The 19,944-nt window shown below is 36.6% G+C and overlaps 1 protein-coding gene across 1 annotated transcript in view; it reads right to left on the reverse strand.

The window, feature by feature from the left end:
* GTF2F2 (general transcription factor IIF subunit 2) overlaps positions 1-19,944 on the reverse strand; it is a 153,184-nt gene that overhangs the window by 91,572 nt on the left and 41,668 nt on the right. The gene's annotated exons all lie outside the window — the stretch shown is intronic.

Here is a 19,944-nt window from a genome sequence, read left to right on the forward strand (position 1 = left end):
ACAAAAATCAGCCAGTTCATTTCTTTGCAGGCTGAGCTCCAACACAGCATGGATAACTTAGTCTCAATACAGTAGTACATGGTATTAGAATAATGAAAGAGTTCATTTTCAGAATCGTCCTATCTTCATTTTTCAAGCTCAAAAATATTAGATGAACATCACTAAACATCCTTATGAAAGAACTTTATTCTTCTCAGCACCTCTTCTGATGCTAAAACTCAGACTCAGTGAGTTGTGGTAATTTTTTTGCTTCATACTATATAAGAAGGTATTTTTAGAAATTAAGTTTTATATATGGCTCTCAATTAAATAATCTAGAAACTTAGCTTTAAATGTGAGTGTATTTTTTTCCTCCCAAAGAACAACTAAATCATTTATTTCTATGCCATTTATTTTCTTTGGCTTCTAAGAACAAATTACATCTTAAATTCGCTCCTTTAAAATTTAACCATTAAAACTGATAATTAAATCTTAACTTTAACAAACTTCAACAAAGTATTTCTGAAAATCTTGACTGAGGTTACGTAAGTTAGCATATAAGCCAAAAGTTTGCTTACACATAAAAATTCAGCAAAGCTAATATTCATTCTCAGAAGTAAAAATGATGTCCCATTACAACATCTGAGGTAATACAAATGTTGGCTGTACATACTAAAAGAAATATTTAAAAACCTCTTGTACAAAAAAGTCCCTTAAAAATTCACATTAAAAACAAAAATCTCTACATCAACCACGCAATCTTCTTTTTGTATTATAAGAAAAAAATGTTTCTATTAAAGCATCAAATTATCTCTTATGTACTTAAAAATGGCTTAATCAAGAATTAAAAGAACTATGAAAACAGAAAACAGTAATAAAATCTATTTTAGCAGTCACTATAATTGAACTGTTTATATACCTCTCCAGCTTACAAGTTGACTTTTCCTTGGCATTTAGACTTCGTAATGAAAAAAAGGGCAGTGATTTAATGTCAAAGCAAGATTTTCTCTAACAGGGTTTCATTACAGATAATAAAAATAGCCCTGACATCTCTTTTTACAGGAAATATAGCTGAACAAATCTCCTTAAAAGTATTATAAGTGAGGTTTTTGCATCAGTTCACAAAAAGAAAGTTTAACTGTTATAACAAAATTATTGATGGAAACCATTACTTAAAGAAATTTGTCACTTGTGTTTTTGTATATCTCTAAAAAATCGTTTCTGGAATGCATTCAATTTTTCCTCAAGCTTTTGATAAATCCTAATATCCTAAAACAATTTAGGAATCTACAAGGAAATATGGCTAGATTGATAACTCTTGTGTAACTTTTCATAAATGTACCTTTTTAAATTCAAAATTACCTGAACTTGTATTTACATATTCAAGTGCCTAAATATTGTAAGTGTACAGAAAGTATCTAGTTTTTAAATTTCACTATTAAAAAAAAAAACTTAGAAATACTTTCCATTCAAAAAATTCAAGAAATCATACAAAATGCCAACTGTAAGTCAGAGTGAAGCTGTCATAACATTTTTGTTTGCAGTCAATGAAGAATTTCTTCCTCAAATCTTTTCTCGTAAGTATATATTGCTCCAAAGAATAAATCACAAAGTGACTCGTCATCTTCTTTTTCAGAAGAAAGGTAATAAAAAATAGGTTACTGTACTTGCCATGAGCCAAACATATATACGCCTGTATTTGGAATTACACCACACAGTGATTCTGGCATTGCCCTTAAAATATTAAAAATAAACACATAGCTTACGGTGTACTATATTTCTAAAATGTGTGCAGTGTGCAGAACAAATGAAGGGAAACACTTATGAGACTTTTCAAATGATACAAAAAAGATGACTACCATCCCAGACTGAAGATCATGATACCAATTAAGCTTGTTCAGTTATTTTTTTTTACAGAAAATTACTTATATTTAAAGTGTTATTTTTAAGATAAAAAGGTAACATTTATTGTTTTATTACATGCCAGGTATCATGCTATGCACATATATTATCTCAATTAATTCTCACGATGACCCTAAGAAAGGTACTATTATTTTTCCTTCTCACAGATGAAGAAAGAGCCTAAGAGGGCTAAGGAACCTGCTAATAAGATCATACAGTTATTGAGAGGTAAAGGTGGAACCCACATTTGAAACCCAGCTATACCAGTTCCAGAGCCAGCAGGAACTACGTCTGCTTTTGCAGGTCACTTATCTCTCTAGCACCTAGAACCTGGTGTTAAACAGGTTAAAACAGGCATTCGTGAAGAACATGCTAAATAAAGCATACCAAAATACAGGTTTGCCTCACTTGATAAAAATTTCACAATGCAGGTATTCTTAAAATGTTAAGTAAAGCAGCTGAATTTTGGGAAAGCAAATAATATTTTAAATGTCATGTCGTGTCATTTATAGAACATGAGATGAATCATCTCACAAGAATAAAGAATATCCCAAATTTGTATATTGGCAAATCTAGATTTTCACATGTCAGGTTTGCTGAAAAGGGGGGTTACTTTTTATGACTTATACAGTCCACAGAATTGACATATTTTTCCTCATAGGAAAAAAATATGGCACAGTGAAACACACACAGGCTCTGGAGTCAGACTTGGGTTCAAATTCAATTAACTTCCACTAATTTGCTTACATGACCAGAAGCAAGACGCTTAACTTCTTTGAACTTCAACATCCTCACAGTAAAATGGAGATAATAATGACTAGTTGATAGAGCATTTATAAGGCTTAAATTCTAAATTACATGTAAAATGCCTCACCCATCACAGACTTCCCATAAGCACTGGTTATTACCTTATCCAGTGTAAAGGTACCTTCATGACATAACCATGAAGAACAAAAATGCACATTTACATTAACTAGGCTTTCAACTTAGACATGAACAGAACAGAGAACTTTTGACAAATGCATGCTTACTACTGTGATGAATACTATAAGATACAAGAATCTACTTTAAATTAAATTGCTCCAGGCAAATGCAGTTTTCAACTTTATTAGTTTAAAAATACATATAATGAGTTTTTCTTGGGACTTTTATCTTCTAGCTTCATGCACAAAATCTACAAGATCAAAATAATCACTGCAGCTGTTTTATCAGCAATTTAAAATCAGTCAGCAATAATATATGATACCATACTCTTAAAGATATCCCTGTCTAATAAATTACGATCAAATGCCTTAAATTGCAATGATGTCAGTCAAGGTTAAAATCTGAGTATCTGAATCATAATTATCTTGCAAATAAAGCAGAAATGTAATATGGACTATCCAAAACAGCATGCAACTTAGAAATTGTTTGTATTTAGCTTTTTAATATTTTTTATTTAAGTCGAGTTGATTTACAATGTTGTGTTAATTTCTGCTGTACAGCCAAGTGACTCAGTTATACACATATATATTCTTTTTTATATTCTTTTCCATTATGGTTTATCCCATGATACTGAATATAGTTCCCCGTGCTATACAGTAGGACTTTGTTGTTTATGCATTCTATACGTAATAGTTTGCGTCTACTAACTCCAAACTCCCAGTCCATCCCTCCCCCCTCTCCCGCTCCCGCTGTATTTAGCTTTGAAATATACAATGGCTACTTCTGTAGCAGACTTATTTTCCTAATCATATTTTCCTTAAGCTAATATTAAAATTAATTTGCTTCTGTGAATAAACACCAAGGGGGTGGGGATAAAGGAAGATGTGCTGGGCAGAGGGAAATATCTAAGATGAAATTTTATTTATTTTTAACATCTTTATTGGAGTACAATGGCTTTACAATGGTGTGTTAGCTTCTGCTTTATACAGAGTGAATCAGTTATCCATATACATATGTTCCCATATCTCTTCCCTCTTGTGTCTCCCTCCCTCCCACCCTCCCTATCCCACCCCTCTAGGTGGTCACAAAGCACCGAGCTGATCTCCCTGTGCCATGCAGCTGCTTCCCACTAGCTATCTATTTTACGTTTGGTAGTGTATATATGTCCATGCCACTATCTCACTTTGTCACAGCTTACCCTGCCCCCTCCCCATATCCTCAAGTCCATTCTCTAGTAGGTCTGTTTCCCGTCTTGCCCCTAGGTTCTTCATGAACTTTTTTTTTTCCTTAGATTCCATATATATGTGTTAGCATACGGTGTTTGTTTTTCTTTCTGACTTAACTTCACTCTGTATGACAGACTCTAGGTCCATCTACCTCACTACAAATAACTCAATTTCGTTTCTTTTTATGGCTGAGTAATATTCCATTGTATATATGTGCCACATCTTCTTTATCCATTATAAGATGAAATTTTTTATTTATTTATTTTTTTTTTTTTTGCGGTACGTGGGCCTCTCACTGCTGTGGCCTCTCCCGCTGTGGAGCGCAGGCTCCGGACGCGCAGGCTCAGCGGCCATGGCCCACGGGCCCAGCCGCTCCGCGGCACGTGGGATCCTCCCAGACCGGGGCACGAACCCGCGTCCCCTGCATTGGCAGGCGGACTCCCAACCACTGTGCCACCAGGGAAGCCCATAAGATGAAATTTTAAATTTGCCTAATTTATAAAGAGGTGACTGTATTCCTACTTCTTCTCTTTGCAAAGATACACAATAGTTCAAGAGTTTCTATCAAACAAAAGTCACTGATAGAAGTCTTATAAGCTATTATAAATAATTTAATTAAATCTTTCCAATAATGCAAAAACTATACAATATTAAGCATTCTGTACGTAAAATATGGCAATTCTAAATTTATCTAAATTACTACTTATTTTAGAAAAAAATACTGAACTGGATATTAAAGACTTAGACAATTATAATATACTTCTTTATTATCTGTCTTAAAAAACTGTTCCCTAGCATAAAATATAACACAGTTAACCTAATAGTACAGCAGGTTTTTCCAAACCAAGGATTCCAGAATATTCAGTTACATTTAAAAGCAAGTTTTACTAGCTATTTTTTTTAAAGATCTAGTTAATTTTATAAATTTCTTTTTGAAGAAAGGGCCAACTTTTCAGAAGTAATTTTGACTATGGCCTTCTAGAATCTTCAGTACATATTTTTCTACATCATTAAAGTGTAAAATTGGGCAAATTTACTGATTTTTTTAAAAACAATTCCACCCTACTGATTTTGCCTCGTTATAAAAGAGATTTATTAACTAATTTTAAAGGTTCTTAAAACTGTTGAATGATACTAACTTTAACCTCAATGGTTGCTTGAGTTTGATAACCTTCTATGACTTAACGTGGTTTTACAAAGGACTACAACATTTAGCATTAACTTCAGGTACCGTACCATTTGATGAATTTTTATTTAGATTTATTTAAAAAAAACATTAAAATTAAATATACATGCAGACATCCTAAGAAAACTACTTTGAGGTTTGCATATCTTTTCTATCCATGTATAGATATTTTTAAAGAAACCACCATGGAAAGAAAAAGGAAAGACGCAGGGCGCAGTGGGGCGTGGGGTGGGAGGGAGGCGCAAGAGGCAGGGGATGTATGTACACGTACAGCTGATTCACTTGGTTCTACAGCAGAAACTAACACAGCATTGTAAAGCAATTATACTCTAATAAAAAAAAAGGAAAGACTAATTACAGCTGTGTGCAGAAATAATTATTAATAAAGGTTGATGATTACTGGAGAAAAACATCAAAAGAATCTAAAAGTCACAGGTGACTGATTTATAAAACAACAAAACAATGCAACCACAGGCACTTATGACACATATATGCTTACTTGTTACAACACAGCCAGAAAATAACACATTGGGATTCAATATAAAAATATTCAGCTACCTTGAAACCTGGAGGCAGGCTTTATCAAAATGTTATTTTGGTTCCCAGTTATATATCCCTTCCCTCTTTTTTCTATCTTATCAAAATTTAGATTATTTGGATATAAGGCAAATTGTACTTAATAAGAGGCAAGAAAAGAAGGCTCGACTATAGCTCTATTATAGAACAAAAATCTGTGTATTGTAAAATTCACTACATGATGAATATACAGTAAAACAGCAAAGCTTAAAAAAATTGGTAGTTAAAAATTTGGTAGTTAACAATGAGGTGCTTTACTGAAGCAAGGCTAATAAGCATTAAGTAAAATCATTCCCAATCTTCATTCTGTATCACCCTAAGACTTTGCATTTAACTAAAGGATGTAATAAAAACATTTTTAAGTGTAATAAAAACATTTTTAACCCTAAGACTTTGCATTTAACTAAAGGATGTAATAAAAACATTTTAAGTTAAAAATTTGGTAGTTAACAATGAGGTGCTTTACTGAAGCAAGGCTAATAAGCATTAAGTAAAATCATTCCCAATCTTCATTCTGTATCACCCTAAGACTTTGCATTTAACTAAAGGATGTAATAAAAACATTTTTAAGTGGAATTAATTCTCTTTATTAAAAAAAAGAATATGTACCAATCAAAGTAAAAAAAGACATATCAACTCCACCAATGTTAAGAACTGCTAATGAAGCAAAAAAAGAGGAAACTTCTACAGAGACTAATGGTTTTCCAACAAGGGAACAACCACTACCTACCTAGCTCTTCCCTTCAAAGAAATCATCTATGGTTGTTTCTGTAAGTTTCAGCTATTGTATTACGGTATTATAAAAGATCACTACCCTGAAAAGTATATGAATGGGTGGAAAGGAATAAGAAAAAGTGGGACATGCTGGTAATATGACCTTTTAGCAAAAGTCATAAAAATGCCTGGCATTCACTGAGGCGTTACGATTTGTCAGTCAGTACTTAGTACTTTATTTGCCTTATCTCCTTTCTAGTAGAGCTACACAGATTGCTTGTTACTTCCCCAACCCTCATTCTTCCCTTACTTGTTAGTAACTGAACCCTAATTCCATTGAGGTGGCAACTGTACCCAGATAAAAACCTGTATTTCCTGATATTCTGTGGCTGCAAGGTCAAGTTATCGAGTTCCGACCAATGGAATATAAGCAAAACTGAGAGGGTGTGACTTTTGGATATGGTCCTCTCACAAAGCTGGGTGAGCCTTTCTGCCTTGCCCTCCTGCTCCATTTTGCTGCCTGGAATGTACATGTGATGTTTATAACCACAGCAGTCATTCTGGATCACCTTGAGAATGGAAGCCACAAACTAATGATGGCAGACAGTTGCTGATAACCATGGAACCGCCATACCAGACCTGCACTTCTTACCTCAGAACTTCTGTACAAAGAAGAAAAACGCATTAAGTCATTGATACTTTAGATGGAGGTGGGTGGTATTAAAGCCCCCGTTTTACAGATGAGAAAAGAGACCCACGGAGTTAAACAACTTGCCTCAGGCGCACCGCTAGCAAGCAATCTCCACTTACACCACTGTGTAAGACCACTTTCACCCAGGCACCAGGAACTGAGCGGGAGACTCAGCAGAGGACGTGAGCCTTGAAAATGGGCAGGATAACGCTGAAGGGAGGAGGGCACCTCTACTCAGTAGACTATGCCAAAACCTGGCTTAAAATACTGGAAGACGCCAAAGTTAATGAAAAGGGCATCCAGTCAGCCTGGTGAGTTGCTACAGAAAAACCACACTAGAACAGAGAATCCACTGATGAGAGGTGCGGGGCCACAACCACAGAACGGAAAAGGGGTAACTGATAGGTCTGGGAACAAGTGTAACCTGGAGAGAAACCTCTGTGAGCCAGGCAGATTTTTCCTCATTCAGGTACAGATTCATTACTGGATTAAATCCAGAAAAACAGCTACCTGGGAATAACCACCCAACTGATTTCTAAAAATGAACTAAAAATTCTTAATGGGAACATCTAAGAAAAAGTAGAATATCTTTATGCAAATAGGAGGAGAGGAAGGGTGTTTATATACCAGGTAGGCACAGGAACAACTTCACAGATTTCTGAGATATAGTCAACTTTTATACTACCACCCCCTCCCCTGCTTTGGGGGTGGAGGGGGAGTGTGAGGGTGGAATGGAGAAGAGCATAATCCTCCTGTTTCCCTGCGTTATCAAGCAATTAAAATACTTAGGATGAAAAAGCATCTTGCATGCTCTGTTTTAGAGTCTTCCGGGAGGGAATGAAGTAAAAAAACTGAGAAAGAGAAACAGTCTGAAAAACTGAACTTGTGGAAGCTGGGAAACATAATGATCATTTTTTTAGAAACAGTAAGGGATGAATGAATGAAGAGTTACATAAGGAGCTACCTCCAGACACAGAGAGGGGCCTGAGGCTTTAACCAGCAGGGCGGCTGTTTGTTCCCTAAGTAGCTAGTACTATCTTCAATTATCCAAATTAATAAGCTTGTAGTAAACTACTCAAATAATTAGACATTTTCCCCAAGAACATGTTAACAGAAGGATCAAGAAAAGCTACTGCTAGCTTTTTTACACATAAGTTAAAATACTGGAGCACAGATGATAAAGCTCACATACTTTTTAAAATAACCAGATAAAAAGTGACCTAAAGGACACGGATAAGTGAGTTTTTCTGGTTATATAACCCAAATTCGACGATCCCTTAAGAGGCAAAACGTACTCATGCACATATTAACAGATTTATTTTATATTTACATACTACTTGTTTTTTGTATTGCACAACTTTAAAAGATAAAATACAGTTATTGTTGCTTAAAACTTTATTTTACACAGCCACATGGGAGGCAAATTATTTATAAATCATTAGAAGACTTAAACACAAGAACACAGCGTAAAAGAGTTCATCAAAGAAAAAAGTATTTCGAAAATTAGTAAACAAATAAATGAACGATGTCAACTAAGACCAATACAATTAAATAGACCCGAATGTTGCCCTGCAACTTTTAGCTTCTGGTCACTTATAGTGCATTAAATAACTAAACAGATGAGGACAGACAGAGAAATGTTCTTATTCTAAAACATTCAAGGAAGATGCCCGCTACCCTAGTTCCCTACCAGTCTTTTATAAAATTAAATAGAGAAGCACAGGACCAACGTCAGTGCGTGGTCCAACTTTCTGGATTGAACACACACCTAACTAAAGCTGCTAATAGTATCTTCTGCTTGGCTTCACATTGATTACAGACTGCTTTCAAATGTCCTTGTAATCTGATACAGGCCAAAGCAATTAGACCCATATCTTTAAAACATATTTACACCGGACGCTTATTTAAAATTGTCTTTGTAGCTGAAGACCCTTACACCTTTAAGTTTATTGCTCAGCTCTGTTCAAAATCCTAGCCTGCACAATTACAGGCTCATATTATATGTGTATAATAATAATAATAAATTAAATTAAAATAAAGATGAATAAAAGGTTAAAATGAGCATTAAATCATGCCAGGCACTCTGCTAAAAACACTGTTATTGCTACAACTCATTTACAAATGGAGAGACTGAAGTCTGGCAAAGAAGTGTGTCAGACTTCCGATCTCCTAATGAGAGACTGAGGAGGGTTTTAATTCAGCAGTCAGTTTCTAGAACCCATTCTCAATTACTACCACATACATTCTGTCAACCTACATTCTCCTTCTAGCTTTGAAAAGTAGAAAATTGACTTTTTCCTCCATCTATGAAAAATAGTGTTCATCAAACAACTTAAATCAAACAACGTAAATATGATTCAGAGGTGAGGTGCTCAGCTCATCAAAAAAGTGTTTTTAAGAACATTAGAGATGTTTACATATGTAAGTAACTGACACATTTTAAATAGTCTTATAGCTATTCATTCGAAGATTCTCCCCAAATCTCTCTGGGCCAAGCTCTTTGACTCTGATTTATTATTTTGAAATAATGACAATGACTTTCCTTAAAACTACTATGAATTGGGACTTCCCTGGTGGCGCAGTGGTTAAGAATCTGCCTGCCAATGCAGGGGACACAGGTTCGATCCCTGGTCCGGGAAGATCCCACATGCTGCGGAGCAACTAATCCCGTGCGCCACAACTACTGAGCCTGTACTCTGGAGCCCGAGAGCCACAACTACTGAGCCCACGTGCCACAACTACTGAAGCCCACACGCCTAAAGCCCGTGCTCCGCAACAAGAGAAGCCACTGCAATGAGAAGCCCCCACACCGCAACAAAGACCCAACACAGCCAAATATAAAATAAATAAAATAAAGTAAGTTAAAAAAATAATAATAATAAAAAAAGAATCTGCCTGCCATTGCAGGGGACACGGGTTCGAGCCCTGGTCTGGGAAGATCCCACATGCCGCGGAGCAACGAAGCCCGTGCACCACAACTACTGAGCCTGCGCTCTAGAGCCCGAGAACCACAACTACTGAAGCCCACGCACCTAGAGCCCATGCTCTGCAACCAGACTAAACAAAAAGTACAAATCTATTTATACAATACTAAGGTGAAATAACAGGAGAATTAGCTGCAGAACAGAATGTTAATCTTAATAAAGTGAAAATACAACCAATGAAATTTGAGAAATTGTGTTTTGAGGAAAATAATTTCCTAATTTTTCGTAACAGAGAATCAACAGATTGTCAAAAAATGAAACCTGGAGTTAAAAAAAATAAACAACGTAATGACTCCAATCCCTTAATTTCTCTCCCCTCACATCCACAACCTCAACCCCCAACTTTAGAAGGAGCTCTTGGGAACTCATAGTTTTTGTGGAAAAGAAGCATTTATCTGACATTCAGCAATTCTTTCTGTTATCTTTCTTCTGTTAATTCAAGTAAATTAACTAGAGTTCTTCCTATTCCCTATAATGGTGAGCTAAGTTATTTAGATCAAATCTCACACCAAAAACAACTGTAAAAGTTGAATAAAATTTTGAAAGTATTAAAAAGACTACAAGATAATAAGTAATCACCAAGCTCCAAAGATAGGGAAAACAAGACTCTCTGAGGTCATGGGCCAATCCGAAGAACACGAGACCCTTTGTTTAGACAGATGTCCAAGGCGAGTGTGGGTGGACAGAAATCAAAGTCCAGGGTGCGCACAAGGTGGAACGCCTAACAGAAGTTCCTTACTTTAAAAATTAAAATCCCAAAAGACTATACCCACAGGGTGAGAGTAAACAGGATGTGGAAAAGTCCCCTAACGTTCTATAATTTAAAACATGCCCACTCAGACTAATCAGTGAATTGTGCTAAATATTTAAGTTAGAAATAAACCCAGTCTCATATAAGTTCTTCTTGGTAACAAAAAAGGGGGTCACCTCCCCAATTCATTTCATGAAGACAGTATAACCTCAACACACCAAAACTTAACAAGGACATTAGGAGAGAGGAAAATTATGGGCCAATTTTACTCATGAACATAAATGTAAAAATCTTAAACAAAAGATAAGCAAACTGAATCTAGCAATATTTAAAAATATTATAAATCAAAGCTGACTTGGGCTTATTCTAAGAATAGACGTTTGATTAGCAGTAAAAAAAAAATCAACATAATTTTCCACATTAATAAGATAAACCTTATAATCATCTCAATAGATACAGAAAAGGTATTTGATAAAATTCATCATCCATTCATTGACACGTTTAGCAAACTATGAAGAGAAGGGAATTTCCTTAATCCGATGAGGACTAACTACCAAAAACAGCAAACTAACTAAAAGTTACAGCAAACAAAGATAAATGTTAAACAGAAAGTGACCTTATCACTTCCCCAACTAGTAAAACAGAGCAAGAAAAAGAAATGACAGGTATAAAATTTGGAAAGAAAGACATAAAACTGTGATTATATTCACAGATCTTAAAATTATATAGTTATAAAATTTTTTAAAAGTCTATAGATAAATGAGTAGAATGTATAAAGGCAGTTTGGCAAGGTTGTTGGATATAAGATCAATGTTAAAATTCAACTGTATTTCTATATGCCAGCAACAAAGAGAGGATAATCTTTTTAAAGATACTTTATACAGCAGTGTCAAAAATATCAAATATATAGGAATTATAATTAAAAAATATAAGAAATCTACAGAGAAAACTATAAACATTACTGAGAACAATTAAAGAAGACTTCATAAATGTACATATATTGCAAGAGTCAATAAAAGATGTCAATTTTTCCTAAGCTGCTATACAAGACATCCCCCACCCCGGCCAAATCCAGTCAAATGCTTTGTGGAAAATTTCAAGATGATTCTAATTTATATAGAAATGGAAAGGGGCCAAGAATAACCAAGAAACTCCTGAAGAAGAACAAGGTGGGAGGGCTTGCTGTCCTGGATATCAAGAATTATTAAGCTAGGATAGGAAAGAAAGTGTGGTATTGCACAGGAATAAATGAATTGATTAACAGAACGGAGAGGAAGTCTAAAAACAGACCTGTGCTTCAGTAGATACTTAAGGCAAAGATAGCACTGCATAACGGTGAGAAAAAGATGGTTTTTAAAAGTACATGATATTCATCCATAAGGAGGAAAAATAAAATTTGACCCCTATCTCACACCATACAGAAAAAACAATTCCAGGTAGACTGTAGATCTAAATGTGAAAGACAAAAGAGCTTCTGGAAAATGATATGAGAATACCTTTATGATCTTGGAAGCTGAAAGATTTCATAAATGGGACACAAAAAGCACAAACCATAAAAGACAAGACTAATAAATTGGACTGCACTAAAGACAATAACTTCTGTTTATCAAAAGACACCTTTAAGAGAGTGAAAAGGCAAATCACAAAATAAAAGACATTTGTAACCCATGTAACTATGGGCTATACCCAGAATATATAAAGAATTACAACTCAAAAAGAAAAAGTCAACGCAATAAAAAATAGACAAGAGGGCTTCCCTGGTGGCGCAGTGGTTGAGAGTCCGCCTGCCGATGCAGGGGACGCCGGTTCGTGCCCCGGTCCGGGAGGATCCCACATGCCGCGGAGCGGCTGGGCCCGTGAGCCATGGCCGCTGGGCCTGCGCATCTGGAGCCTGTGCTCCGCAACAGGAGAGGCCACAACGGTGAGAGGCCCACGTACCGCAAAAAAAAAAAAAAAAAAAGACAGAGATATGAACAAGCATTTCACAAAACAGAAAATCCAAATGGACAATAAATACATGACAGGGGTTCCACTTCATTAGAAATCAAGGAAATGTCAAATCAAACCACAAAGACAAGTCACTACACATCACGATACCAGTTAACATTAAAAAAAAAAAGGACAATACCATTGGAGAGGAATTGAAACAAAAAGAACTCACATACACTGCTGATGGGACTATAAACTGGTGTAACTTCTTCGGAAAACAGTTCGGCATGATCAACTAGAAGCGAACATAAACTCTGTGACCAAAGTCCACACTTAGGAACATACCTTTAAAATTTCATGTACCAGGGCACAAGTATAAACATGCGACAGCAGCACTGTTAATAAGTCACAAATATCCAGCAACAGTAAAAATGGATAAACTGAGTTAAATACACACTGTGGAATACAGCGAAGAAAATGAATAAACTGATGCTATATATAACATGGATTAGTGTTAGAAAACAATGTTCAGTGAAAAAGCCATGCCAAAAAATAGTGCATACTCTGTGGTTCTATTTAACATCCAAACACAGGCAACATAAAATATATTGCAGAGGGATGAAGGCTTAAATGCTAAAATTACGGGAAAAAAGTGATTATCATAAATGTCAATGATAATGGCTACCTCCTTGAAGGAAGGAATGAGCTATGACAGAGGAAAGATATCCATGTTCTATTTCAACTGCTTATGTTAATGCATTTTTTCTGTATGTTAGTGTTCACATTTAAAAAAAAATGAATTTTCTGTATGTTAGTGTTCACATTTAAGGGACCTCCCTGGCAGCTCAGGGGTTAAGAAACCGCCTGCCAATGCAGGGGACACTGGTCAATCCCTGGTCCGGGAAGACCCCACATGAAGCGGAGCAACTAAGCCCGCGTGCCACAATTACTGAGGCCACGCGCCACAACTACTAAAGCCCGTGTGCTCTAGGGCCCGCATGCTGCAACTACTAAGCCCGCGTGCTGCAGCTACTGAAGCCCACGCGCCTAGAGCCTGTGCTCCGCAACAAGAGAAGCCACCGCAGTGAGAAGCCTGCGCACCACGACGAAGAGTAGCCCCTGCTCGCTGCAACTAGAGAAAGCCCGCGCGCAGCAACGAAGACCCAATGCAGCCAAAAATAATTTTTTAAAAAATTTTAAATGTTTTTCTAAATTATCCATATTGTTATTTTTAAAAATAGCCACTCTGAAAAACAGTTTGTCAGTTTCTCACAGAATTTAACATGCATTACCATATGACCCAGCAAATGCCTTCTCGGGCTTAAAGAAAAACTTACGTTCACACAAAAATCTATACACAAATGTTCATGGCAGCTTTATATAATAGCAAAAGACTGGAAACAACCCAGATATCCTTCAAAGAACGACTAGACAAACCGTGATACATCCATACTATGGAATATTCAGTGAAGAAAGGAATAAATTATTGAGACATGCAAAACCTTGGATGAATTTCCAGGAAATTTATGCCAAGTGAAGAAAGCATTTATATAACGTTTATTTGCACAACATTTATGATACTTTTTAAGTGACAAAATTATAGAAATGGGGAACAGATCAGTTGTTGCCAGGGGATGACGACGGGGCTGGGGTAAGCAGGGGCTGGGGAGTGGGAGGAAGGTGGCATGGTTACAGAGGGTAACACAAGGGATCTCTGTGGGGATGGAACTCTCTGTATATTCATTACGGCGGTGGCTACATAAAACTACACATGTGATAAAACTGCATGGAACTAGACACACGCAAGTAAGTACAAGTAAGACTGGGGACAGCTATCTGAATAAGATCAAAGGATGTCAATATCAAAGTCAGTGGACTGTACTATAGTTTGGCAATATATTACCATTGGGGGAAACTGTGTAAAGAGTACACAGGATCTCCGTGTTAGTTTTTACATGTGAATCTACAACTATCTGAAATTAAAAGTGTAATTAAAGTAATTTCAAAAACAGAACAAACACAATTTCTCTCTCTCTCCCTTTCTTTCTGTCTCTGTGTATCTTTATGATGTACAGTTGGGATGATGTTCATTAAATGATAATTACAACACTTATTCCTTGATGGTGTAACTCTGGGTGATTTGAATGTTCCTATACTGTTATAATATTTTTTATAACAGGCATCTCTTTTTAGAAAAATAACAAGTCATTACTTAATTTTTTAAAGGCAATACAGTATGAAACTTATGCTCTTAAAATTATAAGACACTATTAAAAAATTAAGAAGACCTAAATTAATGAAAAGACATCTATGTTCATGGATTAGAAGACAATATTGTTAAGATGACAATACTCTCGGGCTTCCCTGGTGGCGCAGTGGTTGAGAGTCAGCCTGCTGATGCAGGGGACACGGGTTCGTGCTCCGGTCCGGGAAGATCCCACAAGCCGCAGAGCGGCTGGGCCCGTGAGCCATGGCCGCTGAGCCTGCACGTCTGGAGCCTGTGCTCTGCAACGGGAGAGGCCACAACAGTGAGAGGCCCAAGCACCGCAAAAAAAAAAAAAAAAAGATGACAATACTCTCTAAATTGATCCACAGATTCAACACAATCCCTCCCAAAATCCCAGTTGGTATTTTTGCAGAAATTAACAAACTGATCCTAAAATTCACAGGAAAATTCAAGGACCCAGAATAGCCAAACAATCATGAAAAGTAAAATGAAGTTGGAGGGGCTTCCCTGGTGGCGCAGTGGTTGAGAGTCCGCCTGCCGATGCAGGGGACATGGGTTCATGCCCCGGTCCAGGAGGATCCCACATGCCGCGGAGCAACTGGGCCCGTGGGCCATGGCCGCTGAGCCTGCGCGTCTGGAGCCTGTGCTCCACAACGGGAGAGGCCGCTACAGTGAGAGGCCCGCGTACAGCAAAAAAAGAAAAAAAAAAAGAAAAAAGAAAATTAAGTTGGAGAACTCTCAACTTCACAATTTCTAAATTTACTACAAAACTATAGTAATCAAGACTGTGGTACTGGCATAAGGATAGATATATAGAGCTATGGAACAGAATTGAGAGTCTGTAAAAAAATTTCTGATTTTCCACAATGGTGCCAAGACAATTCAATAGGGAAAAAAAGGTAGTCTTTTCAAAAAATAGTGCTTGGACAACTGGATATCCACATGCAAGAAATGAAGTTGGACTCTCACTTCATACCAAATACAAAATTAACTCAAAGTAGACCATAACCGAAATGTAAGAGATAAGACTATAAAACTCTTAGAACAAAGCACAGGAGTAATTCTTTATGACCTTGAGTTAGGCAAAGCCTTCTTAAATATGACACCAAAACCAAAAGCAACAAAAAGGAAAAACAGACAACGTGGATTTCCTCAAAATTAAAAGTTTTGTGCTTTAAAGAATACCATCAAGAAAGTGAAAAGAGAACCTACAGAATGGGAGAAAATGTTTGCCAATCATATAACTGATAATAATACACATGTATACAGCTCTTACAACTCAATAATGAAAGACAACCAAGTTTAAATATGGGCAAAGGATCTGAATAGAAATTTCTCCAAAAAAACAAACAAACAAACAAAAAACCCAAAACAAACAACAAATGGCCAACATACACATGAAAAGATATTTACATCATTAGCTATCAGGGAAATGCAAATCAAACCCACAATGAGGCCACTTCACACTCACTAAGATGACTATAATCAAAATGACAGATAGGACTTCCCTGGTGGTCCAGTGGTTAAGACTCCGTGCTTCCACTCCAGGGGGCACGGTTTGACCCCTGGTTGGGGAAGTTCCACATGCCGCCCTGTGCGGCCAAAAAAAACAAAAAACAAAAAACAAAAAACAGACAGACAATAACAAGTGTTGATGAGGATGTGGAGAAATCAGAATGTTCATATACTGCTGGTGGGATGAAAAATAGTACAGCTGCTGTGGAAAATAGTTGAGCAGTTCTTCAAAAGGTTTAACATAAAGTTACCATACGATCTAGCACTTTACTTCTACGTATATACTCAAGAGAAATGAGAACATAAGTTCACAAAAAACTTGTACACAAATGCTCACAGCGGCACTATTCATTGCAGCTCAAAAGTGGAAACAATCCAAACATCCATCAATTGATGAATGGATAAGTAAAATATGGAATATCCATACAATAGAATATTATTCAGCAATAAAAAGGAATGAAGTACTGATTAATGCTAAAACATGGATGAACCTTTGAAGCATTATGCTAAGTGAAAAATGCCAGTTACAAAAGACCGAATATTATATGATTCCATTTACATGAACTACCCAGAATAGATTTATCTATAGAGAGAGAAAGTAGATTAGTGGTTGCCTATGTGATGGGGGTTTGGGGTGAAAATAACAAGTGACTACTAATAGGTATGGGGTTTCTTCTAGTGATAAAAATGTTCTAAAATCGATTGTGGTGTTGGGTGCACATCTCTGCAAATATACTAAAGAGCACTGAATTGTAGTACATTCTAAGCGGGTAAATTGTTACTAAGTGAATTATATATCAATAAAGCTGTTCTATTTAAAAAGGCAATATAATGCAAATACTTTTTCATTTACAAGACCACTAAATGACATCACGTTTACTTATAGACGAAATAGGGAATTATGAAAAATTCAGAAATTCAATACAATGTTTAAGCAGAAAACAGACAAGTTTTCATTTTGGAGCTATTTATTATTTTATTTTATTTTAAATACGAGGGATAAGAGCAATCCTTAAAGAAGGAGTAGGATCTGAGGACCAAACTAACATATGCACAGAAAAGGCGATAAACCTGGAATTTGCTTTGAAGTAATCTAGCAGTGGATAAGGGAGGTAGGAAAGGGAGATAAAAAATGTAACAGGACTGGCTGTTGTCAATTTTTGAAGCTAAGTAATAAGCATATTGAGATTCATTTATTACTCTCTCTACTATGTTTGAAGTTTTCCATTAGAAACTAAAAAGTATTTTTCTAAAAATAAATCAATAATTATATTATATTCTAATACAATATGTCATAATTTACTTCACCAGCTATTTGTTTTTGGACATCAGCTCTGTCCAATTCCATTATTAGTATGAATGCTGGGTAAACAGTCCCCAAATCACTTAATGCAGACTTAGTTGGACCACACACCTTGGGAAAGAAGGGAAGATCAAAGGAAGCAGTAGAGGATACAATTAAGGTGCACATTTTTCGCTTTTGCCCCACCCTCTACCTGGTACTGACAGATATCCAATTACCCCATGGTTAGCTCTGGAGGTTTTGAGATAGACTCTTATGATGATAATACATTAATCATATCAGAAAAATAAATAAATAAAATTAAAAGTATAACCTTAAGCACCAAACTTCCAAAGAATTATTTAAAATAGTACAGGGACTTCCCTGGTGGCGAAGTGGTTAAGAATCCGCCTGCCAACGCAGGGGACACAGGTTCGATCCCTGGTCCAGGAAGATCCCACATGCCACAGAGCAACTAAGCCCGTGTGCCACAGCTACTGAGCCCACACATCGCGACTACTGAAGCCTGTGTGCCTAGAGCCCATGCTCTGCAACAAGAGAAGCCACTGCAATGAGAAGCCCGTGCAACACAATGAAGTGTAGCCCCCGCTCACCTCAACTAGAGAATGCCCGCGCGCAGCAATGAAGACCCAAGGCAGCCAATAAATAAATAAATAATACTATAAAATCAGTTTTACAATGATATCTATGGTTCTGCAGAAATGGTACAAATGGTTTTCAAATAAATCTGATTTCCTAAACAGCTTAGACAGCACTATAGTATCCTCCACAATAAGGCAGAGTGTTTTAAAATGGAAATTCTTACCAACTTATATCAAATATGCATCATCTGATTAGATCTAAAGCAGATTAAATGTGTTTCTTACTATTTATAAAACATCACTATACCCAGCTAACGATTTGCATAGTCAGTTAGACAATATATCAACCAAGACAACTAAAAACTGGCTCCAGGAACTTTCCTGGTGGTCCAGTGGCTAAGACTCCATGCTCCCAACACAGGGGTCCTGGGTTCCATCCCTGGTCAGGGAACTAGATCCCGCATGCCACAACTAAGAGTTCTCATGCCGCAACTAAAAAAGGTCCTGAATGCCACAACTAAAAGATCCCCGCAAGTTGTAGCTAAGACCCAGAGCAGCCATAAATAAATATATAAAATTTTTAATAAATAAATAAAAACTGGCTCCAAATAAGGGCTAATGATTAACATAACTGAAAAGGATCTTAAACAGAATTATAAACACTAGCAAAGCTAATTCTTTTCACTGAAGGGTAATGCCATGAAACAAATGATCATAAAATGTGAAATCCTTCACAAAAGTATTCAAAGCAAATTAAATTTTAGAATGACAAATATTCAAGTGCTACAGTATGAGAAGTACTGTGCATTGTCTGAATAAAAGTAATGAGAGATAATACTGAAAAACAGTCACCATTCGTGAAAGAGGCACTTAAAGATAATAGTTGTCTTGTGAAAAATACTGTACCCCCAAATGATCAAAACATTCCTCATTCTTCAGTAGGAGCAATAAGAAGATGAAATAGAAATGCATATAAAATATTTATAGCTGCATGACAATTAACTGCAAAATGATACTGAGTCTCTCATGAGCCCCTTTGGAATTACATGTCTGACAAATTCCAGGCATTAAATATCACGTCTCTTTTCCCCTCCTTTCTTCAAACCTTTATTCTAGTAGCACTGCTCAGTCTGAGATGCTCTGCACCACAGCCCCTCCCTACCTCCTGGATTGTGAGGATGCTACCAATCTTTAACGCTCCCAAACCATCTTCCCCAAGATGCACACACTTCCAGGAGCTACCATTTCCCTTCAGCAAAGTAGGGGAAAGCACTCATCATCAGAGCTCGACTCACTCTCTGATGTGTATGCACATCTAGTCCCAAGTCTCCTCACTCCGCGCCTCATCCTTTACACTCGCAAAGTTCCAAACCCATCCTGCTCTCGCACCTCTGCACACGCTGTTTCCGAAGGCCACAGGCATGCTTTGCTTGCTCATGTAGAACCCCAACTAATA

Source organism: Lagenorhynchus albirostris, chromosome 18, assembly GCF_949774975.1.
Source record: "Lagenorhynchus albirostris chromosome 18, mLagAlb1.1, whole genome shotgun sequence".
Classification (NCBI taxonomy): Eukaryota; Metazoa; Chordata; class Mammalia; order Artiodactyla; family Delphinidae; genus Lagenorhynchus; species Lagenorhynchus albirostris.